Raw genomic sequence first — 19,129 nt, 5'->3', positions numbered from 1 at the left:
TTTCTTTTTTCTTTCTTTCTTTCTCTCTCTTTCTTTCTCTCTCTTTCTTTCTTTCTCTCTCTTTCTTTCTTTCTTTCTTTCTTTCTTTCTTTCTTTCTTTCTTTCTTTCTTTCTTTCTTTCTTTCTTTTTTTTTCTTTTTCTTTTTGCTGAGGGCCCAAAACTTGCTGCATCTCAAAAGAAGCAATTGCATCCATTTGTTCGCGATGAGCATAAACTGCTCTTTAAGGGAGACTAATTGGTAAACCCGGCTGCTGTGGGTAGAAAGACAGAGGTGGGTGCGGAAGCAGGGCTCTGCCTCTTGGAAGCCTGCACAACCTTCCTGCTTTCTTTCTTCAATATCCGCGGGGGTGGGGGTGGTTAATTTTAATAAGCCCTGGAAACCAACAAAGCAGGAAAGTGCTAAGACATTGAGGTGTGAGATTTAAAATGACAACCAGCAGCCTCTCATTCTTCCTTCACTGAGGAAGGAAGGAACCAGTTGCCTCTTCGTTTTGGGGCTGCAGGGTATGTTTGGCAGCGACACTGGCCCTTTGTGCTGTGTGACTCATGAATTGAGATAGTTCTTTACTAAGTGTTTTGTGCAGTAGGTATGAAAATGGGGAAAGAGGGAGCACTGTCCGGGGTGGAGAGGCGTGGAGAGACGCTGTGATACATAGCGAGTCCTTTTTTTCTGGGCTCCTGGTTTTCAATCTTTTTCTTCTTTTTTTCCTAACAGCTTGAAAGATGATTTTTGTGTCTTAATTAAAAGATTGAAGACTGTGGGTCAGACCCAAACTAATTCCATTGGCATCAAAGAAAAGGATTCTTTACATATTTATCTATAGGCATAATTAATTTTTTAATTTTTTACTGAATTATCTGGTTAGTCAAATCATACATTAGAGAAGTAATATTAAAAAATAAAAAATGTATCTGTAAACATATCCCCCTTCCATTCCAGTCTTTGTCTCTGTGTAATTTTAGAACCTTGGGCCATGATGTACATAGAGTTTATATTCTTTTAATATCTTGCTACTTCATTGTTTTCATGTTTAATCTTTGGGTTGATGTATCACAGGTTACTTGACCGTTTCTTACAGGTGTTTGGTTTAGTTTTTTTTTTCCCTTAACGCTAATGTAAATTTGAGTGTTTGGATGGTAGTTTTAGCAGAATTTAAGGCAGAGTCTCAGTTAGGGTGATGGATCGATTTATAGTCCCTAGTTTGAGGAGGGAGGTGGCAATATGCCCTTTCTTCTAAAATTGATATGTTAAATCACAATGGACATTTACATGATTTTGAGCACTTGGGACTCCCCTGGGGTTCACTGTTATTGCACGGTCAGGGCTGGGGATCTTCTGCTGGAGAGGCCCCCAGCGTGCCCAGCGCAGGGTCCTGAGTGTGTTGCTGCAGGACAAGCTCTGGGCTTTGCCCTGCAGTGGCCGTCGCTCTGGGAAGAGCTGGCTGCTCCAGGAATGAGGCCTATGCTCTGAAGCTCACAGTCAGCAGACCAGCAAAGGTCAGCACAGATGACCTTATATGAATCATTCATTTAACAAGCATTCATGGAATACACATTCCATGCAGTTGGAACTTAGAGTGGAAGGCCATCAGTTCACTGTTGTCTCAGCAGAACTTTGTCCCTGGGTCCCTGTTGAACTTAGAGTGGAAGGCCATCTGCTCACTATTGTCTGAGCAGAGCTTGGTCCCTGGGTCCCTGTTGAACTTAGAGTGGAAGGCCATCAACTCACTGTTGTCTGAGCAGAGCTTGGTCCCTGGGTCCCTGTTGAACTTAGAGTGGAAGGCCATCAGCTCACTGTTGTCTGAGCAGAGCTTGGTCTCTGGCTCCCTGTTGTAGCCTCCGCTCCTAGGAGGTGCACGGTGAGTGTTGGGGGACCCTCTCCAGGCACAATTGCTGAACAAGGACCCCTCCCAAGGGTGTCAGCCCTAGGCCCTGAGCTCTGAAGAGGAGGAAGGCATTCCTGGAGCCATCTCCCCTTCTGGATACTGAGCTCTGCACAGAGAGAAACTCTTCCACATTCACTGCAGTGAAGTTCATACTTTAGAGACTGGGGCCTGCATTCCCCAGAATTTCCATGGCCACAGGTGGTGGCTGCACCATGCGACTGGTGTCTATGTTCCCTGGAATTTCCATGGCCATAGATGGTGGCTGTACCATGTGACTGGGGTCTGCATTCCCTGGAATTTCCGTGACTGCAGGTGGTGGCTGCACCATGCGACTGGAGTCTGTGTTCCCCAGGATTTCTGTGACCATAGGTGGTAGCTGCACCATGCGACTGGAGTCTGTGTTCCCCAGGATTTCTGTGACCACAGGTGGTAGCTGTACCATGTGACTGAGGGTCTGCGTTCCCCTGAATTTCCGTGGCCATAGGTGGTGGCTGTACCATGGGAATGAGGGTCTCTGTTCTCTGGAATTTCCATGGCCATAGGTAGTGGCTGTACCATGCGACTGGGGTCTGCGTTCTCCAGAATTTCTGTGGCTGCAGGCTGTGGCTGCACCATGCGACTGGGGTATGCATTCCTCGGAATTTCCGTGGCCATATATGGTGGCTGTACCATGTGACTGAGGGTCTGCATTCCTTGGAATTTCCATGGCCATAGATAGTGGCTGTACCATGTGTCTGAGGGTCTGCGTTCTCTGGAATTTCTGTGGCTGCAGATAGTGGCTGTACCATGTGACTGAGGGTCTGCATTCCTGGAATTTCTGTGGTCGCACATGGTGGCTGTACCATACAACTGGGGTCTACATTCCCTGGAATTTCCTTGGCCACAGGCGGTGGCTGCACCATGCATCAGGTCCTCTGTCTCAGGAGTTGGTGCCATTGTCTCTGTTACTCCCTCGCCTGACACACAGAGGCAGTTCCTGACTTTATCACTCCCAGGAAACACACAGGCATCTGTTTTGGATCCTTGTTTTATTTCCCCATCACCTTTCTCATCAAAGGGAAATTCACATCCCTCTAAAGCTGAAAATGGTGTGGGGCCCCCTGGTGGTCTTTCCAAGGCATTATCAGCAGGTAAATTAGATCATGTGGGCCAGTGTACCTGAAATGAAAACAGAAAGGTAAGTCGTGTCACTAAGCTTTGGTGGGAGATTCAGGGTCTTTGTTAGTGGCAGAATCATCCAAAGTAAGTTGTTTGTTCACTGCAGATCTAGATGGTTGGCTGTGTCAGGATTAAACTTAGCCAGTGTCGACAGAGTGTTGCTTAATCCCTCACGGAAGCGTGTCAAGTACATTGAAGAATAGCTGCCAAGTCTGCTATTGTCGGGAGAGAGGCAGGTACGTCTCTCGCTTAGCCCAGTGCTGCAGGAGGCCAGGCTCACGTCAGGCTGTGCGTGTGAGTGGGTTGGATTTTTAGCACTCTGGGACGGTAAAGCACAAACATCTATTTTTAACTTGTGGGTGACCTTCTTCTGTGCTGCTTGAGTCTCTGTGGGCCTTTCTGTTTCCTTCCTGAGGAGTCTGTGCCAGGGTCCCAAGCGTTCTCTGGGCTGCACCTCCGCGCCTGCCCAGTGAGGAGCCTCCTCCTGGTGGCTGTGGGACTGGGCTGGGCCCACACTGTCAGCATCGTCTGGGGTAAGCAAGCCCGTCCTTCCACACCTCAGTGTCCCCAGCTGTTGAACAGGGCTAATCAACTGACCGTCAGGATTAATGGGGATCAGATGCGCTCATCTCATAGCCCTGCTTGGTAAATAGCCACTTCCACTCTGTCCTCCAATGTGCTACTCTAGACTTTTGCTTTACCTCCATTTAGCCAGGTGATTCGAGGTGACAGTGACTATCAAGAGGGATGTACAGAGGAAACCAGTGGAAGAGAGCTCGAGGAGCAGACATGGGCGCAGGGAGCACAGTGCGGGGAGCACGGCTGCAGGGAGCATAGGCATGGGGAGCACAGATAGGTGTAGGGAGCATGGGCGTGGAGAGGACGGGTGCGGGGAGAACGGGTGTGGGGAGCACGGGCGTGTGAAGCATGGGTGCGGGGAGCACGGGTGCTGGGAGCACAGGGCATGGAGAGCATGTGTGTACTTGCTCTGCTCTGACAGAGGCTGCCGAGCATGTACTCTGTGCTCAGATGGGTCAGAGCCTCAGTGCCTCTTTTTTAAAAAAAAAAAAAAAAATCTTTTTTTAAAGATAGGACTTCTGTCTTCCTGGTGGCCCCTTTTAGTCGATACTCTTTTAAGCCTGCTTTTCCAGAGAAAAGCTAGGAAGGATGGCCTATATAGGTTCCAGTCTGGGCATATCTGGAAGAATGGGTCTTTTTTAGGTTTGAGTCTGGCGTACCTGGGGACATCTTTGAACCTCCACTCAGAGTCCCAGAACCACGTGTAGAGGCTCCCCAAATGTCTGCTGGGACTTTCCCCTCTGCTCGCGGATGATGAAGAGCAGAACCTCACCCTGCCACGACCTCTGGGGTCCTCCTTCCTGGAGGGCAGTGCCTTGGTGACCAGCGTGTGTAGGAGTCTGAGCTGGCACCTTCGGGCTATGCTGTGCAGCGGGTGCTCATGCCATGGGGCATTCTTGTGTTCTGCACCGGGACTGGTGACGTTGGGCATCCTCGTGCAGTGTGGACCACATGAGGTGCACATGAGCCAGACAGCTCCCGGAATTCGGAGCCTGGCTCTGTCTCAGGCCACCCACCTGTCTGTGGCATTTCTGAGGGATTGTGGGGACCGTATGAGTCTGTGTCCCCACCCTCACTGGCTGGACACCTGTGCCAGGCTGGAGCTTTATGTTTCACCATCCCCTGTTCCGAGTTGTGTGAATATTTATTTTCATTACCTACTCTCATGAGCTTTCCTTTTTAAAAAAAAAAAAAATCGGAGACAGACTTTGAAGTCCCCTGGCCCCACCGTTCGTGGACCTAATGGTATTGCAGAAATTATGACTTCAATTATGTATAATAACTGGGGCTACTTTAAAAGTCATGTAAAGGAACAAGGTGGAGTAGCCATTTCAAGCTGTACATCATGCTGGATTCTTAAGTGAACATTATCAGGCTTTCAACACGTTTTCTCTTTTTATTTACTTTGGAGAATATAATGGATGCTCAGAAGCTGTTGGGATTTAGTAAGAGGAAGTTATCCTTAAGAAGCTATTTAAGCAAGGGGACAGTTGGAGTAAACGTAAATTATGAACACACACCTATTCCAAACCAGAGAAATAAAAGCATCAACTTTACTGGGGTTGAAACTTGGGTGCTAGTGTGTCTTTCCTGCCCACAGTGACTGTGGCAGTGCTGTGGGCAGGAAATTCTGGAAAGAAGACTCGGTGCCAGTGGTAATTTTTGTGACGATTCATTTGCTTTCAGCTCAAGTGACTATAGTCTTACTTGCAAATGGCTAGGTCTCCACCAATGGACCACAACACTGACAAAGGACACATGAGAAATGACCCTTGGGTTTTTAACAATTATTATTTTTAATGGACACATTATAGTACATATCCATGGGATACAGTATGATATTTCAATACATGTTTTTCGTGTGTAATTAGCAACTCAGGGTAATTAGCATGTCCATCATCTCAAACATTTGTCATTTCTTAATGCTGGGAATATTTAAAATCCTCTCTTCTAGCTGCTTGAAAATATACAATAAATTGTAAACTATAGTCACCCTACAAGGCTATAGCACACTAACCCTTATTTTTACTATCTAGATGTAATTTTGTATCCATTAGACAACCTCTCCCTTTCTGCCTTCCCGCCGCCCTTTCCTGTCTCTAGAAGCCACTGTTCTACCTTCCGAGGGTAGAATATCGTTTTCCTCATAGAGATCTTTAACCTTCTGGGTTAGATTTCTTCTGAGGTATTTTTATTTTTATTTTATATTTTTGTAGTTAAATGGGATTGCTTTCTTGATTTCTTTTTTCACTGGCTCATTGTTGGTCTATAGAAATGCTACTGATATTTATATGTTGATTTTGTATTCTGTAACTTTACTGAATTTGTTTATCAGTTCAAAGAGATTTTTGCTGGAGTCTTTTTTTTTTTTTTAATATATAAGAGCACATTGTCTGAAAACAGATAATTAGAGTGCCTCCTTTCCACTTTGGGTGCCCTTGATTTCTTTCTCTTGCCTGACTGCTCTTGACTAGGACGTTCAGTGCTGTGTTGAATAGGAGTGGCACAAGTGGGCGTCCTTGTCTTTTACAGATCTCAGAGAAAAAGCTCTTAGTGTTTCCCCATTCCCCATTATGTTAGCTGTGGGTTTGTCACATATGGCCTTTATTGTGTTGAGGTATGTTTCCTTCAGTGCCTCGTTTGTTGAGACTTTCTATCATGAAGCAGCGTTGAATTTTATCAAATGCTTTTTCTGTATCTATCGAAATGATATTATGGTTTTTGTCCTTAATTCTGTTGATGTGATGTAGCATGATTATTGATTTGTGTTTGATGAGCAATCCTTGCATCGTGGGATAAATCCCACTTGATCATGGTGTATAATCTTTTTGATTTGCTGTTGGATTCAGTTTGTTAGTATTTTGTTGAGGATTTTTGCATCTGTGTTCATCAGGAATATTGACCTATAGTTTTCTCTTTTTATTGTGTCCTTGCCTTATTTTGGTATCAGGGTAATGCTGGTCTTGAAGAATGAACTTGGCAGAATTCCCTCCTCTTCAATACTTTTGGGATAGTTTGAGAAGAATTGAAATAAAAATGTGTAGAGTTCAGCTGCGAAGTCACCTAGTTCTGGGGTTTTCTTTGTTGGGAGACTTTTTATTATTACTTAGTCATACGTGTTACTCATTATTGGTCTCTTCAGGATTTCCGTTTCTTCTTGGTTCCATCTTGGTAGGTTGTACGTGTCCGGGAATTTATCCATTTCTTCTAGATTTTCCAATCTGTTGACATACAATTGTTCAAAATAGTCTGTAATGATCCCTTGTATTTCTGTAGTATCAACTATCATTCTCCTTTTCTGTTTCTAATTTTATTTCTTTGGGATTTCTTTTTGTTTGCTTAGTGTAGCTAATGGTTTGTCTATTTTATTTATCTTTTCAAAAAACCAATATTTTTTTCTTCATTTTTATATTTGTTAGTTTCAAGTTTATTTAGTTCCTCTTTGATCTTTGTTATTTCTTTTCTTCTACCACTTTTGGATTTGATTTGTTCTTGCTCTTCTAGCTCATTGCAGTTCGTTGTTAGGTTGTTTATTTTAAATCTGTTTTTTAAATGTAGGAGTTCATTGTTATAAACTTTCCTCTTAATACTGCTTTTGCTGTATACCATAAACTTTGATATGTTGTGTTTCTGTTTTCATTTATTTCAAGAAATTTTTAAATTTCCTTCTTCATTTCTTCATTGACCCATTGGCTATTCAAGGGCATATTGTGTAATTTCTATGTATTTATACAGTTTTGAAAGTTCTCCTTGTTGTTGATTTTTTTTTTAATTAAACTTTTTGTTCTAGAGTACATGTGCACAATGTGCAGGTTTATTACATGTGTATTCACGTGCCAAGTTGGTATGCTGCACCCATTAACTCATCATTTACATTAGGTATATCTCCTAATGCTATCCCTCCCTCCTCCCGCCTCCCCCCTCCCCACAACAGGCTCCAGTGTGTGATGTTTCCTTTCCTGTGTCCAAGTGATCTCACTGTTCATTTCCCACCTATGAGTGAGAACTTGCGGTGTTTAGTTTTCTGTCCTTGCGATAGTTTGCTGAGAATGATGGTTTCCAGCTCCATCCATGTCCCTACAAAGGACATGAACTCATCCTTTTTTATGGCTGCATAGTATACCATGGTGTATATGTGCCACATTTTCTTAATCCAGTCTGTCATTGATGGACATTTGGATTAGTTCCAAGTCTTTGCTGTTGTGAATAGTGCCGCAATAAACATACATGTACATGTGTCTTTATAGCAGCATGATTTATAATCCTTTGGGTATGTACCCAGTATTGGGATGGCTGAGTCAAATGGTATTTCTAGTACTAGATCCTTGAGGAATGACCACACTGTTTTCCACGATGGTTGAACTAGTGTACAGTCCCACCAACAGTGTAAAAGTGTTCCTATTTCTCCACATCCTCTCCAGCACCTGTTGTTTCCTGACTTTTTAATGATCGCCATTCTAACTGGTGTGAGATGGTATCTCATTGTGGTTTTGATTTGCATTTCTCTGATGGCGAGTGATTATTGTAGCAGGACTAGCCGCAGACAAAACATGATGGGAGGCTACATGCATCAGCTAACAGAACAAAACGTTTTACAGTGCTTTCTCAGACAATGTCTGGAATTTACAGATAACACTAGTAGTTTGGGTCAGGGGTTAATATTATTATTATTATTTTAACCACCAGGGCCAGGTGGTGGTGCCAAGGTCGTCTAGCTATTTATCTTACTTCTGTTTCCTTCCAACTTTTTGTTTTCTCCCCCTTCTCCTGTCTTATAAACTAGGGAAAAGGGGAGACGGGGAAAAGTTGGGAAAGACAACAGGAGAAGTGGTGGTCTCATTCTATATTATGAGCATTTTTTCATGTCTCTATTGGCTGCATAAATGTCTTCTTTTGAGAAGTGTCTGTTCCTTGTTGTTGATTTATAGCTTTATTCTGTTAGAGTCTGAGAATATCCTAGATGTTATTTCAATTTTAGAAAAAATGTATTGAGAATTCTTTTGTAGCCTAACATGTGGTGGATTCTAGAGAATGTTCCATGTGCTGAGGAGAAGAATGTGCATTATGTATCTGTTGGATGAAATGTTCTGTAAATGTCTGATAGGTCCATTTGGTCTACACTGGACTTTAAATTTGATGTTTTGTTGTTATTTTTTGTCTAGATGACCTCCAGTGCTGACAGTGGGATTTTGAAGCTCCTACTATTGTTGTGTTGGTGTCTCCCTGTCTCTCTCTGTCTCTCTCTCTCTCCATATATATATATATATATATATATATACACGCACACATATATATATGTGTGTGTGTGTGTGTATTTATGTATATATAAATTTATTTGAGACAGAGTTTTGCTGTTGTTGCCTAGGCTGGAGTGCAGAGGTGCAATCTCAACTCATTGCAACCTCCACCTCCTGAGTTCAAGTGATTCTCCTGGCTCAGCCTCCCAAGTAGCTGGGATTACAGGCATGTGCCACCATGCTGGGCTAATTTTTTGTATTAGTAGAGAGAAGGTTTCACCATGTTGGCCAGACTGGTATTAAACTCCTGACCTCAGGTGATCCACCTGCCTCCACATCCCTCCCAAAATGCTGGGATTATAGGCATGAGGCACTGCGCCAGACCTCTCTTTCTATTTAGATCTACTAATATTTGCTTTACATATCTGAGTGCTTTGTTGTTGGGTGCACATATACTCGTAATTGTTATATCCTTTTGCTATTTTGATCTCTTTATTATATAATTACCTTTTCTTCTCCTTTTTACAGTTTTTGACTTAAATTGTGATTGATCTGAAATAAATATGGCTACTCTTGCTCACTTTTGATTTCCATTAATGTGGAATGTGTTTTTCCATCCCTTCACATTTAGTCTATGTGTGTCTTTGCGGCTGAACTGAGTTTTTTGTAGGCAGCATATAGTCAGTTTTTCTTGTTTTAAAGTCATTCAGGCCGTCTGTATCTTTTAATTGGGAATCTTGGGATTATTTTGCTATTGATATCACAGTCCAGACATTAAGATTTTCTCACTTAAGTTGCTTTACACAAATTAATATGAAGAGGAAGTAGAGTTTTTCTTTTGTCCTTTTGAAGAGAGTGATGGATTATTATTTTCACTTCATGCAAGTGAGGGACTCACCATGCCTGTTGGGATTTTAGAATTTCTTTCCTGTTATTAGGAACAGCAATGATCTGTAATGGGTTCCTGGAATCATCCAGTGATGGTCTGAATATCTTAAAAGTTTCCTTTCATGTCTCATTTTCTATTTCTCCCCTAGTAGCCATGCACCTGGGGCAGGACCTGGCCTTACATTTCTTTGGTTTCTTGATGATTTTTTAGGTTTAGTGTTTGACACAGTTAGGAGTCTGGATAAAATCAGCCCTTCTGGGAAGTGTGTAAGTCAAACAAGGACTTTCTGGTGACGTTATACAGGTTTCCCATGCCCCATGAGTACAGGAATAGCTCCCTGGGGAAGGAGAATGGGCACATGATGGCAGGGAGCCATTCTGGGATGGTCCCATCGTTCTGCAGGAATTGTCATGCAGGAAGAAGAAGCACGTGGTGACTGAGCTGGTAGTGATTCTGCTGATAGTTTTGATCGTTATGATTTGCTCCTGAAAGGTGATGTGGGATGAACTGCAATATTTAGAATGCTGACATTCCTTGAAACAAAGATATAGAAAAAGGTTTATAATTGCATGATGCCTTGTAGTTTTCAGCTGCTCTCATGTGGATCCTTTTTCGTGCTTCTGAAATGCTTTCCCAGGAGAGAGCGTTGTTCTTTGTATATAGATGAGGAGCCTGGGTTTCAAATGGTTAGGAATTCAGCACACGCATTGGAATCTTTAGTTTCCTGGAACATTTTCTATTCAAGTATAGACCACATGGCCTCTAAAGGCTGGCTCATTCTTAACACCGCGATTGGTTATCCAGCCTCACGTCTGGGGTGGGTGGCAGGAACTCCACAGCCATCCTGGGTGCTCTGGGGTGGGGTGGCTGAGCTGTGGCAGCTCCTCCCAGCTGAGCAGCAAGGCTGGGGAAAGCTCATTCCATTCCCCTTGGTTCTAACCAGGTAGAGGCTTACACTGCACGTTTCCTTAGCTGGGAACCTTTAGAACTTTACATTTAAATCTAATCTGTGATCCAGGGGGTAGACACATGGGTATTCACTGTACAATTCCTACATTTTTTGAATATTTAAAATTTTTTTTTATATGTGTCATGGACGACAAAAGAAATGAGACCCCTTTGAGTTAGCTTTTCTGTATAGCATCTTCTAGAATCAGGAGGCTGGACAGGGTTTAGTTTCATCAGAAATCTGAATCTTTCTGGTCAAGAGACGGCACTATTAAGTTCTTGGTTGTGTGGTTTCTGGGAAAGAAATATTCTAAATGAGTTCCAGGAATCACCTCTGTGGGATTTCTACAGGAAAAATGACCACTCTTGAAGCTTCGCTGTCACTAACAAGAATAATGGTGACGGTTTCTAAGCTGTCTCCAGCCAATCTTTAGTTCTTTTATGCAGAGTGCTTTTATTCCAAGTGAGGTGCCCTTCTGTTTAATAGTGACCTGCAGTTATTACAGGGACTGCAGCTGCATTTGATGGACGTGAACCTGTTCATCTCTGGCTCCCCAGCTTCGCCTCTGGGGTGCGTGGCAGGCGCTCCACAGCCATCCTGAGTGCTCTGGGGTGGGAAGTCTCTAGGGGGAGTGGACAGTGCATGGCCAGGACGTTCCTGTCCGACGTTCCACACTGGTGTGTGGGCGTCTCTGCCCTGTTTCCTCCGTCCGTGCATGTGTGGCGTTTCCTCCGTTCGTGCATCTGTGGCCTGTTTTCTCCGTGTGTGCCTCTGTGGCACGTTTCCTCCATCCATGCGTCTGTGGTGTTTCTTCCATCCGTGTGTCAGTGGCATTTCTTTCGTCCCTGCGTCTGTGGCACTTTTCCTCCCTCCATGCGTCTGTGGCGCTTTTCTTCCCTCCGTGCGTCTGTGGTGTTTCCTCCGTCCGTGCGTCTGTGGTGTTTTCTCCGTCTGTGGATCTGTGGCGTTTCCTCTGTGAGTCTGTGGCCTGTTTTCTCCATCCACGCTGAAGGCCGTCACTTCTCTCTAGTCACCACTTACTGATCGCTCCCTGTTGGGGTCCGTGCCGGGGGTGGTGGAGAATGAAAGAACACACAAAAGACAAAGACACACAGAGAACATGGCGGCCGCGCTCAGAGCCTCCACCTCACTTTATTTATACTCCATAAACCCCACGTCAGCAGAAAGAATGCAATGCAAAACAAACTTTCTTTTCCCAGATGTAACCTTCTACTCAGTTCTTTGTTTCTATGCTCTTCCTTATCTGCCCGCCTTCTTGGCGCCTACGGGAGTTCATTAAAAGTTCAATTGGAGATACTGTCCTTGAGCCCTATCTATTCTCAGCATACTGCTTTCAAAGGCCCCTGCATTTCACCCCCCCCTTTTTTTTTGTTTTGCCTCAATCCTAAAAAGGTAGCCGATATTTGTTCTTGTGTTTTCTTTTGTTTTTGGAGGCGACGGAGGGAGCATCGAATCACCAAAAGAAGTAGACCCAATCCAAGTGCCCAAAGCAATATACTTCCAGAGATTGTAGAAATCCATATCTTCATCTGGGTCCATGGGTTAAAGCAAGGCGCTGACCCAGCTCCTGAAGGGTTACAGTTCCGGACAACACATGTAATTGTTGTTGAAATGCTTCGGAAATGTTCTGAGTGAGCTCTTGGATGTCCAAACTAATATTTTTATGGCCTACTAATAATTTTCGGATTACAGTCCAATTTTGAGAGATGTTAAAAGGCACAGGCGTTACACAAAATTGAGTGGAGTTCCAATCACATTGTAATGTCATCCGAGTACTGAGTACAGTGAGCTGATCTCCAAGCCATGTCAATGCTTGCTCCATGTTGTCCAATCTTTCAGCAAGTTGAGAATCAATGTTTCGTTGTTGAAGCCATAACCGGTGAGATTGTTCGTGCCATTGCTGCATAAATTCAGCATTTTGTATGCTTTGACGAAGAGCGAGTCCTGCTATGGCTGCAGTGGAGACCATGGCGACAAGGCTCATCACCGAGGCAATTATAAGTCCAAGGGCACGGAGGGTTCACTGGAGAGAAGTCCAAATATAAGTCTCAGGAGGTGATGCCCCCCATGGTCACGTAAGGTTAACAGGTAGCCAAATTTCCTTACGAGCCCTGAGGATATAAATATCCTCAGTAAAATTGTGCCACCAGGAATGATTGAGGCAAGACAAAAATGTACACGTATCTGTACTATTAACAATCCCCGTAAGATTATCCCATGTCAAATTTCCTGCTAATAATAGGTGGGGCTTACGGACACAAGAAATAATATATCAGGAGGTATTCCGATATAACTGAATATGAAAGGAGTTATTTGGGTTAGAAAGATTAAGGGGCATATTCCCCACAAAAGTGCTAATGGCATCGCCTGCAACTAACAACTTCCAAAAATAACTCTGTACTTCAGGCCTCCTTCACGCCATACCAAGGTTTCATTACTGTTAGCAGCAATACTTTTATTTACCCAGTGTCATTTCAAAGGTATGTGACTAAATTTTGTTTGAAAATCACCGTGCACACTTCAATCAGTTATTTGCATCCCGTTGTATTCTAATAAAATCCGGGGTTTAGTTCCCCGACATTATTGTCACTCCAGCACCTCAATATTAGGAGAAACGTCTAGAATAGGACAAAAAAGTAAAGAACTAGGAATAGTTTCATTACTATATACAGTATGATTATATTAAAAACTTCTAGTTACAATAATAACAGTATTAGCAGCCACATGACTATGATTATAACGAACAGCCCAAGCTTCATGTGATTTTCGGAGACAATGAGGACTATTTCCCATACATATTGGAAGTCCTTCCACTCCAAATTGGTATGTGCTGATTATAATTGCTGTTTCCCGTTCTATGTTGTCCTTGTCCATATGGGGGATGGCATCCAAGTAATGTTATTGGTGAAAACCTTAATTTCCGCCTCCTCTCAGGCGACTCCCTGATACAAGGGTGGAAAGGGAATATAAGTCCAATATTCATACAAAGCCTCACTAAGAGAAATAAGTCTCCCGCCGAGGCACATCTAACAAAGGAAGAAATGCATGCTGAATCCAGTTTTCTTTTCAACAGGGTTTCAATCATCTTGTAGGAAACAACTCAGGTCCACTCCCTGTAAGGACAAGAGCATAGCCCCGTCCCTGTTTTAGAACTTGCCCTTGAACATGCTTACCTTCTTCATTAGGATACCAAACCTTTAAACTGTCAGCAGGGACTATCACCGAGGGAGTTGAGGAAAGATGGGTTACGACAGCAGAGTCTTGCAATTGTCTCCATTGATTCAAAAAAATTAAGGTAAAAAGAACCTTCAAAATCTGGTTTCAAAATCTGGTTTCTGGGGGGCTCATTTCCCCCTTTTTGTTTTGTTTTAATAGTTAAGTTTTTAAAGTTAAATTTGTGCGCTCAATGATGGCTTGACCTTGACTGTTGCCCGGGATACCGGTGATATGTTGAATATTGTATTGCTGTAAGAAAACTTGTAATTTACGAGAGACATAGGCAGGGGCATTATTAGTTTTAAGTATGAGGAATGCCCATGATGGCGAAATAAGCTAAGAGATGAGTAATAACAGAAATGAGAAAAGGTATCAATGGTATGATGAACATACTTTAATCGTCTAAAAGAAGGGACACCTCGTGGATTAACCCCAGGTTGGAAGGATGGAATGCTCAAAGGAGCACAGGAAGGACAAGCTCGAATAAGAGAACGAGCTTGTTTATGAGTTAAATGAAACCATCGTTGAAGGCCAGAACTATTAGTGTGATGTAGAGTATATTTTTGTTCTGCAGCATGTAGGTGGCCGATTAAAAGCAAATCAATCTGAGTATTACCATGAACTAATGGCCCAGAAAGTTGAGAATGAGAACGAAGATGAGTGATGAATAAAGGAGCTCGACGTTGGCTCAAAGTAAAGGACAACAAAGAAAATAATTTCTGAAGAGAAGAAGTAGTACAAAGAGGTAAAGTGGCCTGAGAAATATAAGAAGTAACATAAACGGCGTATTGAGAATCACTAACAATGTTACAACCAGTAGTAGGGAAATCAAGTAAGACCATGAGAATAGCAAACAATTCTCCCTATTGCACCGAGGGATAAGGATAAACTGTAACTCAAGATTGATGAAGCTTCTTGCCAAGAATCAGAAGTTGCAAGAAGATAAGTGATCTGACTATGAGTGAATTGAGAGATAATTAAGGAAGGATCTCCTCCCCAAAGTTGTCGACAGTGATGCCGTCCTTTGATGATCAGTTCAGCTAAACGATCGATATAAGTAGCCAAGCGTTTAGATATTTTATTGGACAAAAAGATCCATTTTAGTGGTCGACTAGTTTGATGAATCATTCCTGTGGGAGAAGGTAAAGTATGAAATAAACAAAAGGAAGGGCCTTTTGAAGTTGCTCTTCAACAGGCTGGAGTTCCTGTAAAGCCAAAGGAGTTAAATGCCGTGAGTTGTCCAAGTGACTGTCTCCTTCTAGAATAGAAAAAAGATGTTATAACTGATATGTTGGTATTCCTAAAACAGGACGCATCCAATTAATGTCTCCTAGAAGCTTTTGAAAATCATTTAATGTTTTTAAATGATCACGTCGAATTTGAATTTTTTGGGGTCGAATATTTTGTGCCCCCAAGGTATAACCTAAATATTGATAAGAAAATCCAGTTAAATTTTTTCTGTGGCAATATTAAGTGAGTAGAAAGAAAGCTGAGTTTGTAATGATACAAAAGCATCTTGCTGCTTTTCTCTGGTTTTAACTTTGTGGGATAAGGGCAGGATTAGGAAGACCAGGCTGTAAACTTTCCCTAGGTTTAATGTAAACATTTATAATTTTAAGACAAGACAAAGACAGGAATTCCATGCAGAAATACGTGGCTTTATATTCCTCTCGGCCATTTGTTTTTTGACTTACTCTTTTAGAGTCCTAAGTATTTCTTTAAATAATAGTCACTGTTTCACCTAAATAGGAGTGGTGGCTATGAGTTTAAAGGATTGTAGCCCATTTTGAACATCTTATTTTTGGCAGCTGAGGAAATATGAGGAATGTTTAAAAAAGCAGCAAATTGTTGTGAAAGATCTTGTTCCCAAAAATTAATATTGATAGGAACAATATAAAAATTAAAAAAAACACTTGACCTTGTTGACCTTTAGGACCGACACAGGTTAAAGGTTCTACGTCTTGATAAATCACAGAAGCAGCACCCAAGCCAGTGAGTATAATTGAAACTTGTCTTTTTTCCCATTGTATAGGCCACTAATTTAAACAAATAATAGACATATTCACCCCCGTATCAATTAACTCTTTTAAAACTATCCCATTAATGTGCAATGAACATAAGGGCTTTTGATTAGAAACTAAAGTTTCCCAAAAAACAGTTTTTTCTGTGCTACGAAACCCTCTCTATTGAGAATACGTTCCCCTGCCTCTAGGCGTATAAATTGTGAAACTTGTACCAAAATAAACATTTTATTAGTAATATCATGTCCTTTTGGCAAAGGGCCACACACTCTAATAGCTAATTTATATACTCCTCTATTAGGAGACAAAGTATAAGGCTGAGTAATAGCTAAGTCAGCAGCGGCGCTCTGCTTAGTTGCCGCATAAAGCTGAGAAACTGGGGTAAGGTGTGGGATCCTTAAGGAGGACTTGAATTTATTCCTTAATGTTGTAGGCCATTGCTCACTGAATATTGTAGTAGACTTCTATTGTAATTGTTGGGGCCCCAAGCCTGTGGGCCCCGGCTCCCGTTTCCCAGGAGAGGAGACAGTAAATTTCCACTTTTATCAGTTTTGGAACGACATTTATTTGTCCAATGTCGACCTTTACCACAATATTTGTACACCTCTGAAGGCAGCTTTCTGCCTTGAGGGATAAAAGTGTTCAATTTTTATGACATTCTTTTTTTTGAAATGTCTAGGTTTACCACACTGCAAACAAACACCTTGTCTGTTATTTCCTTTTAAGGCTTTAGACAAAGCTCCAGCAAATAATTGAGCATCATAAATAGCCCCTCCAACACTAACACAAGTTTTAATATATTTATCTAAATTGGCCCCATTGGCCTTTAACGATTTTAACAATTTTTAACAGTCAGCATAAGCATTTTTAAAAGACAATGTTTATAACACAATTTTTGAAGCAAGGCCAGCACCCACAATTTTGAAGACAGCATCCTGAAGACGGGCTACGAAATCTGAATATAGTTCATTTGTGCCCTGTAAAATCTTCACAGAGGAAAGGGAACATTTTCCTGTTATCTCTACCTTATTTCAGGCCCTTAAAAACAAAGTCTTGATTTGAGTAAAGGCAACATCATCTAAACCAGCCTGAGCATTAAGAGTAGCATATTGGTCCGTGCCTGTGAGTTGTTCCTCAGTGGGTCCAGGGGGATCACACATAACATTTTTTCTAGCCTATACATGTGCCTTGTTCATTTACCAGCTGTGCAATTGTAACCACTGAGAACGATCAAGAAAAGCCTTCCCCAAAGTCTTCCAGTCTATAGGAATTATCAAATTTTCTGATGAAAAATATCAAGAAGACCAAGGATAAAAGGAGATTGAGGTCCATAGTTAGAAATGGCAGCTTTCATTTCTTTTTAAAAATTTAATTTGTAAGGCATTAAATTGGACATTATTGCCACCATTTGAAAACTGAGCATTAGGAGCAAAAGAAGCACAAATAATTGGAAACAGATCCAGCTCCTTAAAATTTTTTTTTTAATTAAAAGTATATATAATATATAATAATAGTCATATCCCCAAATATAAAGAATCTCAACATATTAATAAGAAAAGGCAAATAACCCAACCAAAAGTAGCAGAACAAAGAAATGACAATAAACCTATATGTCTAACATCATTACTCACTAGGAAATATGTATATTAATACCAAATTGAGAATCATTACATACACAATACAATGGTTAAAATTTAAAAACACAGAAAATATCAAGAGGTAGTTAATGTATTAAGCAGCTCGAATATTCAACTTCTGTTTGGAGTGTAAATTGGTGGAACCTATGCACCCCTATAACATAACAATTTCCTAGCTGGGGTTATTAATACTATATTAATATTAATAGTTAATATTAATGTGTTTATTTATTGACTATTGAAATACTCATAATATTTTAACAAACAATAAGATATACATATACACTGGTTTTAACATATTAAACAGGTGTTTAGTATAAATTTAAAGTATGTCTGATGTGAACAGGGCTTCAACTTTGCCAAACAAAGGTAAAGATAAGGAAGCCGGGGGGTTGGAGGCACTGGAAAATCCTCTTTTAACAGGGCAGAAGGAAAAGAAACAGGGAAAGCTCGCAAAGGTGAATTAGAAGAATATATCTGTAATATTTGTTGAAGCATTTCCATAATACACTGCATGTCAGAATTTCCCTTAGAAGAAGGAAGAGCTGGCTTTTTCTCTTCTCCCCCTTTTGCTACCCCCCCCCCCCATCCTCTGTTATCCTGGCACAAATGGGCTCCATTTCAGATTTATTTTATTTTTATTTTTTCCAAATCCTCAGATATCTTTCCTCCTGTGGCTACATTACCACACTCTGAATCAGTCTCAAGTAACTCTAATGTCTGAGTGATAGAGTCACACAAGGTCCACAATTTTAGAGGCATAATATCCCCTAACTGGAGAGCTCTAAGCAGAGTTTTTACTACCTGTAACCATTCTCTGCGATTCAGCTGCACTTTAGTCTGATACTGAAACCAGTAACAATGTTGTTCAACATGGGCAAACCATCACTTCAAAGTCTTTTTCTTTCACTTTTACTCCTATAGACAGCAACAGTCCTTGAAACAGCCGTAAATATTCTGAGGCCAGAGAGATGGAATTCCCCATAATGAAAGCTTAAGAAGGTTCCCCTTAACAATATCCGGGCCTTACCCGCCCCTAGGGGGTTCCCCTTCTTGTTCTCCCCTACTCACCCGTGCTGACCCTGCTCGCTGCGCCACTTGTTGGGGTCCGTGCCGGGGGTGGTGGAGAATGAAAGAACACACAAAAGACAAAGACACACAGAGAACATGGCGGCCGCGCTCAGAGCCTCCGCCTCACTTTATTTATACTCCATAAACCCCACGTCAGCAGAAAGAATGCAATGCAAAACAAACTTTCTTTTCCCAGATGTAACCTTCTACTCAGTTCTTTGTTTCTATGCTCTTCCTTATCTGCCCGCCTTCTTGGCGCCTACGGGAGTTCATTAAAAGTTCAATTGGAGATACTGTCCTTGAGCCCTATCTATTCTCAGCATACTGCTTTCAAAGGCCCCTGCAGCTCCCTGTGTGCTGAGCCTGTGTCAGGCGTGTGGCGTGTGTCACCTGTGTGGCAGGGGTTTGCGTGACACACAGGGACACACGCTTGGGGAGCTGCAGTGATGGGGTCATAGCCACGC

At 42.0% G+C, this 19,129-nt stretch overlaps 1 long non-coding RNA gene across 1 annotated transcript; it reads right to left on the bottom strand.

Annotated features, from left to right (window-relative positions):
• Positions 1–280: 280 nt before the first annotated feature.
• LOC144334904 (uncharacterized) lies at positions 281–18,804 on the bottom strand. Its single transcript, XR_013405159.1, has 2 exons — positions 18,666–18,804; positions 281–3,045 (listed from the first exon to the last, which is right to left on the bottom strand). It is a non-coding gene; the product is annotated as an uncharacterized LOC144334904 (long non-coding RNA).
• Between the last annotated feature and the right edge of the window lie 325 nt (positions 18,805–19,129).

The sequence above is a fragment of the Macaca mulatta genome, chromosome 15, assembly GCF_049350105.2.
Source record: "Macaca mulatta isolate MMU2019108-1 chromosome 15, T2T-MMU8v2.0, whole genome shotgun sequence".
NCBI lineage: Eukaryota > Metazoa > Chordata > Mammalia > Primates > Cercopithecidae > Macaca > Macaca mulatta.
The sequence above is the reverse complement of the archived record's forward strand: the minus strand, read 5'-3'. Positions and strand labels throughout refer to the sequence as shown.